Source organism: Nyctereutes procyonoides, unplaced genomic scaffold (genome assembly GCF_905146905.1).
Source record: "Nyctereutes procyonoides isolate TBG_1078 unplaced genomic scaffold, NYPRO_anot_genome, whole genome shotgun sequence".
Lineage (NCBI taxonomy): Eukaryota > Metazoa > Chordata > Mammalia > Carnivora > Canidae > Nyctereutes > Nyctereutes procyonoides.
In genome coordinates this window covers 948974-957527 of record NW_026575125.1, presented here as the reverse complement: position 1 = coordinate 957527, position 8554 = coordinate 948974, and the positions used below count along the sequence as shown (strand labels likewise).

At 57.8% G+C, this 8554-nt stretch overlaps 1 protein-coding gene across 1 annotated transcript in view; it reads left to right on the top strand.

The window, feature by feature from the left end:
* The first annotated feature begins 7881 nt into the window (after positions 1-7881).
* The window catches only part of P2RY8 (P2Y receptor family member 8), a 37385-nt gene continuing 36712 nt past the window's right edge, over positions 7882-8554 (top strand). The window contains exon 1 of the mRNA XM_055338765.1: positions 7882-7943. The gene's annotated coding sequence lies outside the window, so the exon portion shown is untranslated. The remainder of the gene's footprint in view (positions 7944-8554) is intronic.

The following is an 8554-nucleotide window of genomic DNA, read 5'->3' as shown; positions in this document are numbered from 1 at the left end:
GTATGTCTGGCGTTCACAAGCTCTCCGCGGCGCGGGTGTCTAAAAACGAGCCAGGCGTGCACGTGGGAGGGTCGCGACGGCCACCCACCTGCCGGGTTATCGATGACCCCACCCCAGAGCGCTTCCCAGCGTGGCCCCTGGGGCGCAGAGCCCAGTCCAGGTCGGACTCCCCGCAGATGGTTGCGACAGAGCGCCGCACGTTTGCCAAGGACGGGGTGCGTGTGCGCCTGGGTGTACCCAGGCCCGTGTGCATGTGACCGTCACGGCTTTGTCCGGGGGCACAGGTGCCAAGGGGCAGCTGTGACATCGCACCAGAGACGCACCCACCGTGCTGCTTCATGGGAAACGCACGCCAAGACGCTCGGAGTCTGCAGAAATGTGGATAAAGTGTGCTGTGTGCGATGTTATATAAAAACTATATTATATGGTGTATGGATCATGTTATATCGTACATAGACTATTATGTATCGATTATGTCACATAGATTATATTAGGTCATACACGCTTGTATACCACTGGTGTATTATATAATCTATCATATATAATACATAAGTACAGCATTTAAAAATGTATATAATTATATATTACATGGTATATATGTTAATATATTATGATTATATGTTTGGGGGATCCCTGGGTGGCTCAGCGGTTTAGCAGCTGCCTTCAGCCCAGGGCGCGATCCTGGAGTCCCGGGATCGAGTCCCGCATCGGGCTCCCTGCGTGGGGCCTGCTTCTCCCTCTGCCTGTGTCTCTGCCTCTCTCTCTCTCTCATGAATATATTTTTTAAAAATTAAAAAAAAATTATATGTATACGTGTATATATCTATATAACATGTAACAATATATAATGTATAATTAAATAATATATAATATACAGCTATATGTTATAACTGTAAACATATATACAATTATATAATACATAGGACATGTATGTACATTATATGTATACGTATATATGTATATATAACACATTACATTATCTATAATCTATAATCCATAATGATGTAACAGTACATAATATGTAAGTATACATTATGCATAAAATATATAATTATATAATACACAGTATATGTGTACACATAATATATTGTATTATAATTATGAGTACATATGTCGTATAATAATTATATGTATTTGTATATGTATATGTTATGTATATTCATATAGGATATATATAAAATATACACTATAAAATTTATATACTATAATAACACAACAATCTGTAACATAAAATATGTAAATCATAAACTATGAATATATAAATATAGTTTATATATTTTTGATTATAGATTATATCAAATGATCATACAATATACTATGTTATCTGTAACATATTTTATTTTGTATCTTTTGTATTTTAAATCTGTGTTTTATATATTTACATCGTTAAGTGTCTATTATGCCTTGTATGTATTTTTACATACGATTTCATGTTTTGAATGATGGAGATAATGTGTAGGTTCTGGGGGGACCTTGGGGGGGTAGGTTCTAGGGGAACCCTGGGGGGGTTGGTTCGGGGGGGCACCCTGGGGGATAGGTTCTGGGGGGGCACCCTGGGAGGGGTAGGTTCTGGGGGAACCCTGGAGGGGACCGTAGGGAGGTAGGTTCTGGAGGGGACCCTGGTGGTTTGGTCCTGGGGGAGACCCTGGGGGGTAGGTTCTGGGGGGCACCCTGGGAGGGGTAGGTTCTGGGGGAACCCTGGAGGGGACCGTGGGGAGGAAGGTTCTGGAGGGGACCGTGGGGAGGTAGGTTCTGGAGGGGACCCTGGTGGTTTGGTCCTGGGGGAGACCCTGGGGGGTAGGTTCTGGGGGGACCCTGGGGGGTGCCCTGGGGAGTTGGTTCTGGGGGGGCACCCTGGGGGGGTAGGTTCTGGGGGACCCTGGGGGAGTTAGGTTCTAGGGGGGACCCTGGGGATTAGGTTCTGGGGGGGAATCTGGGGGAGTACGTTCTGGGGGGCGACCTGGGGGTATAGGTACTGGAGGGGACCCTAGTGGGGGATAGGTTCTGGGGGGACTCTGGGGGGACCCTGAAGGTAGGTTCTCGGGGGGGCCTCATGCACCACAGGGTGACGGCCGCTGGTGATATTGTGGTCACTTGTGATAGCGCCTTGGAACGCTCACAGTCTCGGAGGTTTCAAATACGGGAGGTTTTAAAAATGATGTAATGAGCAATCAGTAAATCAGTAAATCAGTGGGGAGCTTTTAGAAAGGCAACTCATCCATGAATCACAACGAAGAATAAAATGGGGCAGTTTGGAGCGCTGGGTGCATGGGGAGAAGTCGGCCGTCCCCTCCCGTGTGGCTTCCTGGGTGTGGGCATCACCCGCCTTGCACAAGCACACACAACGTGTCCTCGGGACCCTGTGACCATCACCCCCCCACACCCCGAGGTCCTCCGTGGGGGCGGCAGGTGTCAGAGCCCCCTCAGGTTCACGGCTGAGCTCCATCCACCCTCGGGCCCCACCGCGTTGATGCGTCTCTCCAGGGCCCCAGACACGTCCCACCTTTCGCCTGCTGGATACGTGGCATGTTGTCCCAGGGCGCGGAGAGCACGATGCAAACCGCTGGCCCCTGGGGTGCAAGACGAGGGGGGAGGGTGGGTGACACGGCGACACCCCTGCGGCCTGGCAGCGAGCCACCTTCACGCGGACCCTGCAGAGCAGCTGGGCCTCCTGCAGCCGCGGGCCCGTTTCCTTGCACCGTCTCACCGATGCCAACTAGAGAGCAACGGCCACCGCCAGATGGGGGCCCAGATAGGGCGCGGCGCTGCGCGCAGGGCGGGTGCGGCTTCCCTTCCTGCGTCGTCGTTCAGCTCCGGGGACGACGCAGGGAGCCACCCAGGGCGGCACAGAGGGGAAGCAGGTGACGGACGGAGCAGGACGGCAGCACAACTGATGCGAGGCTCCCGCGGATGCACGCGGCGTGCTGGGGGTCCGCCCCACCTCCCGGGGTCCGGGGGCGCTGGGCTTCCCGTGTGGGCAGCCCCATCCCCTCCTCGGTGCCGGGTGACACGCTCTGCCCAGAACAGCGAGCGCACGGTGCACCCGCAGGAGAGCCCCCCAGATGCACAGGTGTGGGTACCAGCAGGGCTGGGCGCCCGCCGCCTTGGCACCGGCCATCCCTAGGTGGCCCTGCCATGCGCTCACTCCTCCGTGCGTCCCGCCGCCCGCCACAGGGCGGGAAAGCATCGCGGCAAGCGGGCAGAGAGCGCGCCGGCCGAGGTCCCCCACGCGTCTCCGTGCAGGCGCAATGCCCGCGGGACGGAGACCCGTGGACTCATCCGCAGACGCACACGTCTGCAGCGCTCCCCTGTGCCCGGACCAAGGGCTGATGGTTAAGACGAGCCGGGGTGCACGCAGGTGAACACCCATGGATCGGGACGCCGCGCCGTCCGGGGGCGGAGGTGGAAACCCCGCTGCCCCGCGCACGGATCCGGACGCGTCGGGATGAACGCTCCACGACGCTGAGGACCTAAAACGTGCAGAACGAAGCAGAGACACAGTCGCAGGCTCCTGGTCGCCCGCGCTGCTGACCGCGGACCCGCACTGACCCCTCCCGGGGACCCGGGCCTGGTGGCGGGGGACGCACGTGGTCCCGAACCAGACTCAGGCGGTGCCCGTGCGCCCTGGGCCGTGTGCCTGGAGCTCAGACGTGCAAACCACGTCACGGAGCACAAACATTGCCGCCGGTTGGTTAGTTACTTAGTCCCTGCTGGACGGACAGACAGCCAAGCCGCGGGCTGTGCGTCCTGCATATTGTCTGGGTCCCGTGTGCCCCAGACCCGACGGCTGGCGGCCCGGCACGCCGAGTCTGACCGCAGCTCCCTGCGCTCAGCCCCAGCTGCCCACTGACGACCCTGGTCCCTGGAGGTGGCCGCAAAACCCAGTTCTGACCACGGGTGACCTGCGAAGTGGGCCTGGGCGCATGGATGCTGACCAAAATGCTGCTGTCTTACGGAGAAGCCGAGCTCGGAGGACAGCGGGCTGCACAGCTCTTGTCCTTCTCCCGAAACTGTGACATGGAAGGAGCAGGTGCTCCCGGGGTCTCCATCCCAGGCATGGGAGCAGGTAAATGTGTCCCCAGGGGGGCAGGTTGTCTGTGACCCCTCTGCCTCCCGCCCTCCGACACCATCCAGGGGTGCCTTCTAGGCCCCGGGCTGCCTCTGGGGGCGCTCATGCTGCAGACGGCGGGGCATGCATGAGGAGACGAGTCTGCGGTTGGCAGGCCAGTGGAGCCCTCTGACCGCCGTGACCACCCCCTTAGGAGGTGCCCTGCGGGGGCTCGCGGTCTGAGGGGGATCCCCCACAAAAAGGGAACTCATGCCATTGGAAGGAACCGGGCTGTGTCCAGCAGGTCTCAGCCTGGCCTCTCCATCCCCAGCTGGGGGCCTGGGTGGGGGGGCGGACAGCCGTCCACATGCCAGGAACTGTGCGTCCTTGCCAGACCGTACACGGTGCTCTGATGAAGCCCAGCCTGGTTTCCCAGGCCCCAAGCTGCTATTTTGGAAACTGCAGATTCCTGTCCCTTGCTCAGAACCAGTCCCTGGCTCCCCAGGGCACAGGGACATCCGGTCCCTCTGGCGTCCTTACTGCTGGCCCCAAAGGAGCCAGCCGCAGAGAGTCAGTTGGCCCATACCCAGCAGCTCCCTTAGCAGCAGGATGAAACATTTCTGGGCTCTGGGGCACTTTCCAGACCCCACGAAGGACACTAGTCCATGTGTATGCCGGGTGCACGCCCCCCAGCATGACCATGGCAACGTGCATTCACAGCTGGCCTCGACTGTGCAGCTTAATGGCCACCGTCCTCATTGTTCTGCCCCGACAACAGCCACATGCATGGGGGGGGGGTGCACAGAACAGAGCTCAGAAACTCAGCCTTCATGCCTGATGCGGCCCCCAACTTGGTTTTGTCAGTAAAATTTTATTGGAATGCTACTGTGCCCGTTTGGTTACATATGGCCTCTGGTGTGTTCATGACAACCACAGAGACTGGGACACCTGGGCGGCCCAGTGGTTGAGCATCTGCCTTTGGCCCAGGGCGTGACCCCAGGGTCCTGGGATCAAGTCCTGCATCGGGATCCCCACAGGGAGCCTGCTTCTTTTTCCCTCTGCCTGTGTCTCTGCCTCTCTCTGTCTCTCATGAATAAATACATAAAATCTTTAGGAAAAAAAAAAAGAACCATGTGGATCTCAAAAGTATAAATATTCACAGTCTTCTTCCTTACGGTCGCAGTGTTCCAACCATGAGCTATAGCTGCGTGTCCACACCGGGGTCTCGACTCCAGGACGCAGGCTTGGATGCATATGGCCAATGAGGACGGATCCGGCACACAGGTATTCATCTCATCCTTTGAAGGCCGTAACTCTTGCCCTGGGGTTGTTCTACGACTGGCTGCTGGAACCCGTCCCCGTTTGGAAGTAACAGGACAGTGGATACAGGTGAATCCCATCTGGTCTGGTTGAAGACGAGAGAACTTACGTCAGGAAGACAAAGGCCCAGTGAGTCACTCAGCATCCTAGAGCTCATATCTACCGTACAGGCCCTACAGATCCGGGATCTGTTAGGTACAGCGTCCTATGGATACTGGTCCATAGCACCATCTCCCAGAAGCCCGGCAGCCTGGACTCTTGAATGGCAACCATCAACGGTGTCGTGGCGGAGATGGGCCCACACCTTCTGCAGCATCTCAGGGCCAAGACCTCGCCCGTGTGGGGCTGACCCGTTCATCATGCGTGGGAACTTCCAACACAGGACCGCCACAGTCTATACGTGCATGGCATTCGTAAATAGACAGATGGAAGAGTGGGTGGACAATAGTCCTAGGTCAATAGATGCATGATGGATGATAAATACATAGGTCCATATGATGGATGGATGGATGGACGATGGATGGATACATATGATATGATGGATGGCTAGATACATGGATACGATGGATGGATGGATGAACGGATGGTTATGATAGATAATAGAATGATAGATCAATAGGTACATATGATAGACATGCTACGATAGATGATGGATATGATGGATGTATGGGGAGATATAGATAAGTATGATAGATACATAGGTAAGTAGGTATGATGGATGGATGGATGGATGGATGATGGACACGTAGATACAGAGAGATAAGAGATGAATAGATCAATGCACTGAGGCATGGACAGATGGGTGGGGCATAGATGGATGGAGCTGATGGATGGATGGGAAGGTATGATAGATAGATAGATAGATAGATAGATAGATAGATAGGTGATGGATGTGATGGATGGGTAGATACGATGGATGGGTAGATAGGTAGAGGTGACGAACAGATCGATGGATGAAGGGTGGACAGATGAATGGGTGCACAGGTATGGAAGGACAGATAAATGATAGAGAAGATAAATATAGATCATGGCTCATAGATGACTGGCAAATAGATAATGTATGTACCGGGATGAGAGCTGGATAGACGCTGCTCGGTATTGACACATAGAGGTGGGGAGCAATAGACTCATAGGGGTAGCTGCTTAGTGATACGTACTCATAGATTTGTTTAAAGATTTATTTATTTATTCATGATAGAGAGAGAGAGAGAGAGAGGCAGAGACACAGGAGGACGGAGAAGCAGGCTCCACGTAGGGAGCCTGAAGACAGACTCGATCCCGGGACTCCAGGATCGTGCCCTGGGCTGAAGGCAAGCGCTGAGCCACCCAGGGATCCCCGATACTAATAGATATTGATAGATACGGACACACAGCTGATAGAGTGAGACATACATTCGGAAGAGCGGTGGAAGGAGATAAGTAGTTGACAACAGGTGGCCGATACTTGGACAACTGAGAGATGCGCAGAAATACAGTAGATAAATGATGCCTATGTCGTCAATGGACTGTGTGTCCCCGATGGGCAGGTGACAGAGACGCGCAGATAGGGTCTATGCAAGGCACAGGGGGGGACAGCCGAGCCTTTCCCCGCGGCAGAGCGGCCTGGCCTGAACCTTCCAGAACATCGGCCCGGCGACCGCAGAACTGTCCCCTTGCACGGAACACAGGTGCCGGACCCCGGAACGCCGCGCGCTGGCTGGCGCACCTTTCCAGCACCTTCCCCCTCCCTCCCATCGCTCAGCCGCGTGTGAATCCACCCGGTTGAGTTGTGGAAACGTCCGTGTGCACCTTGCAGCGTGAACGCGGCGCCCTGGACGCCCCCCCCACCTCCACCCCCGCCCCCCGGGGGCCGTGGAGGGACCGCAGCCAGGCGCACCCCGTGGCACGTGAAAACGTGTCGCAATGCGCACAACGCCAGGATGTGCAACGAAATATGGTCTGCTGGCCATTTTGTTTTCACTCTCTCTCTCTCTCTCTCTCTCTCTCTCTCTCTTTTTTTTTTTTTCAGTTGAAAAACACAAAACAAGACAACAGAAACAGGAATTAGGTCCCTGTGGGTGGGCGTGCGCGCTCCCCCGCCCGTGCGCCCGCCCGCGCTCCCGCGAGGGAGGAGGCTGCGGTGGCGCAGGCAGGGGCGCCTGGAGGTTGCGGGGAGGTGCGCCCCGGGGCTGCAGGGTCTCCCCGCCGCCTGGCGCGAGCTGCCCCCGCCTCCGGGGCTGCGGGGCCTGCACCCCTCCTCGGGCAGGGCGGCGGGGGAGCCTCCCGGGGGCCCGGCCCTCGACAGCGCACACCGACGGTTCGTTGCACAGGAAATTTCAAAACGAGTTTCCTCTGTACCCACCCTGCCTGCCGGGCGGCTGCGCCCCGGGAGGTGGGAGGTGGGCTCCGCGGCGCATTTGCATTCGCCGCCGGCCCGGGTGACGTGGGGCGGGAGCGCAGGCCGGGCCTCTGCTGACACGGGCCTTTCCGAGGGGGCGGCCCCTCGCCGGCCGCCGGCGGGCAGAATGAGGACGGCGGGCTTCCTGAGTGCAGGCGCCGGGGCCCCGCGCCGCCCGGCGGCCCTCTGACACTGCAGGTGAGCCCGCGCTGCGCTCGCGCCCCCCGGGGGGCGAGGGGAGGCCCGGCGGCCGCGGCGGGGTGTCGGGGCGCACGCGGGGACCACACCCTGAGCCGCGGCAGCCCCCCGCCGCGCTGCGCCCTGCCCCGGGGACCGGTGCCCAGCCGTTGGGCGCGGAAACTGCCCCCAGCAGCCACAGGGTGGAGGGCACTTGTCCGGGGGCGCAGCCTTGAACGCCACCGCGGGGTCCCTGCGGATCCCCCGAGGCAGTGGGTGTTGCAGCAGGTGCACAGCCGCCCCCCAGCACCCTCCGCTAGGTGGACTCTAGGCAGCAGGGAGTAGGGCGCCCCCCACCCCCGCGCTCCTCCGCAGCGGGTCACACGGGAGGACGCCCAATGCCACACCACGTGCTTCTCCGCGCAAACTGAACCCCGCTTCTGGGGGGGGGGAGAACCTGGTCGTGTTGCTGGTGCAGTGCACGCCCTGGGCTGCGGAGACTGCAGGGACCCGGGGACCAGGCGCTCCCCCGTCGCCCCAGAAAGACGCCCATGGCGCTGTGGGGAATGTGCCCTCCCCAGTAGCCTCCCGCACGCGCGGCCACGGAGTCTGGGGTTTTTTAATGCTTTTTT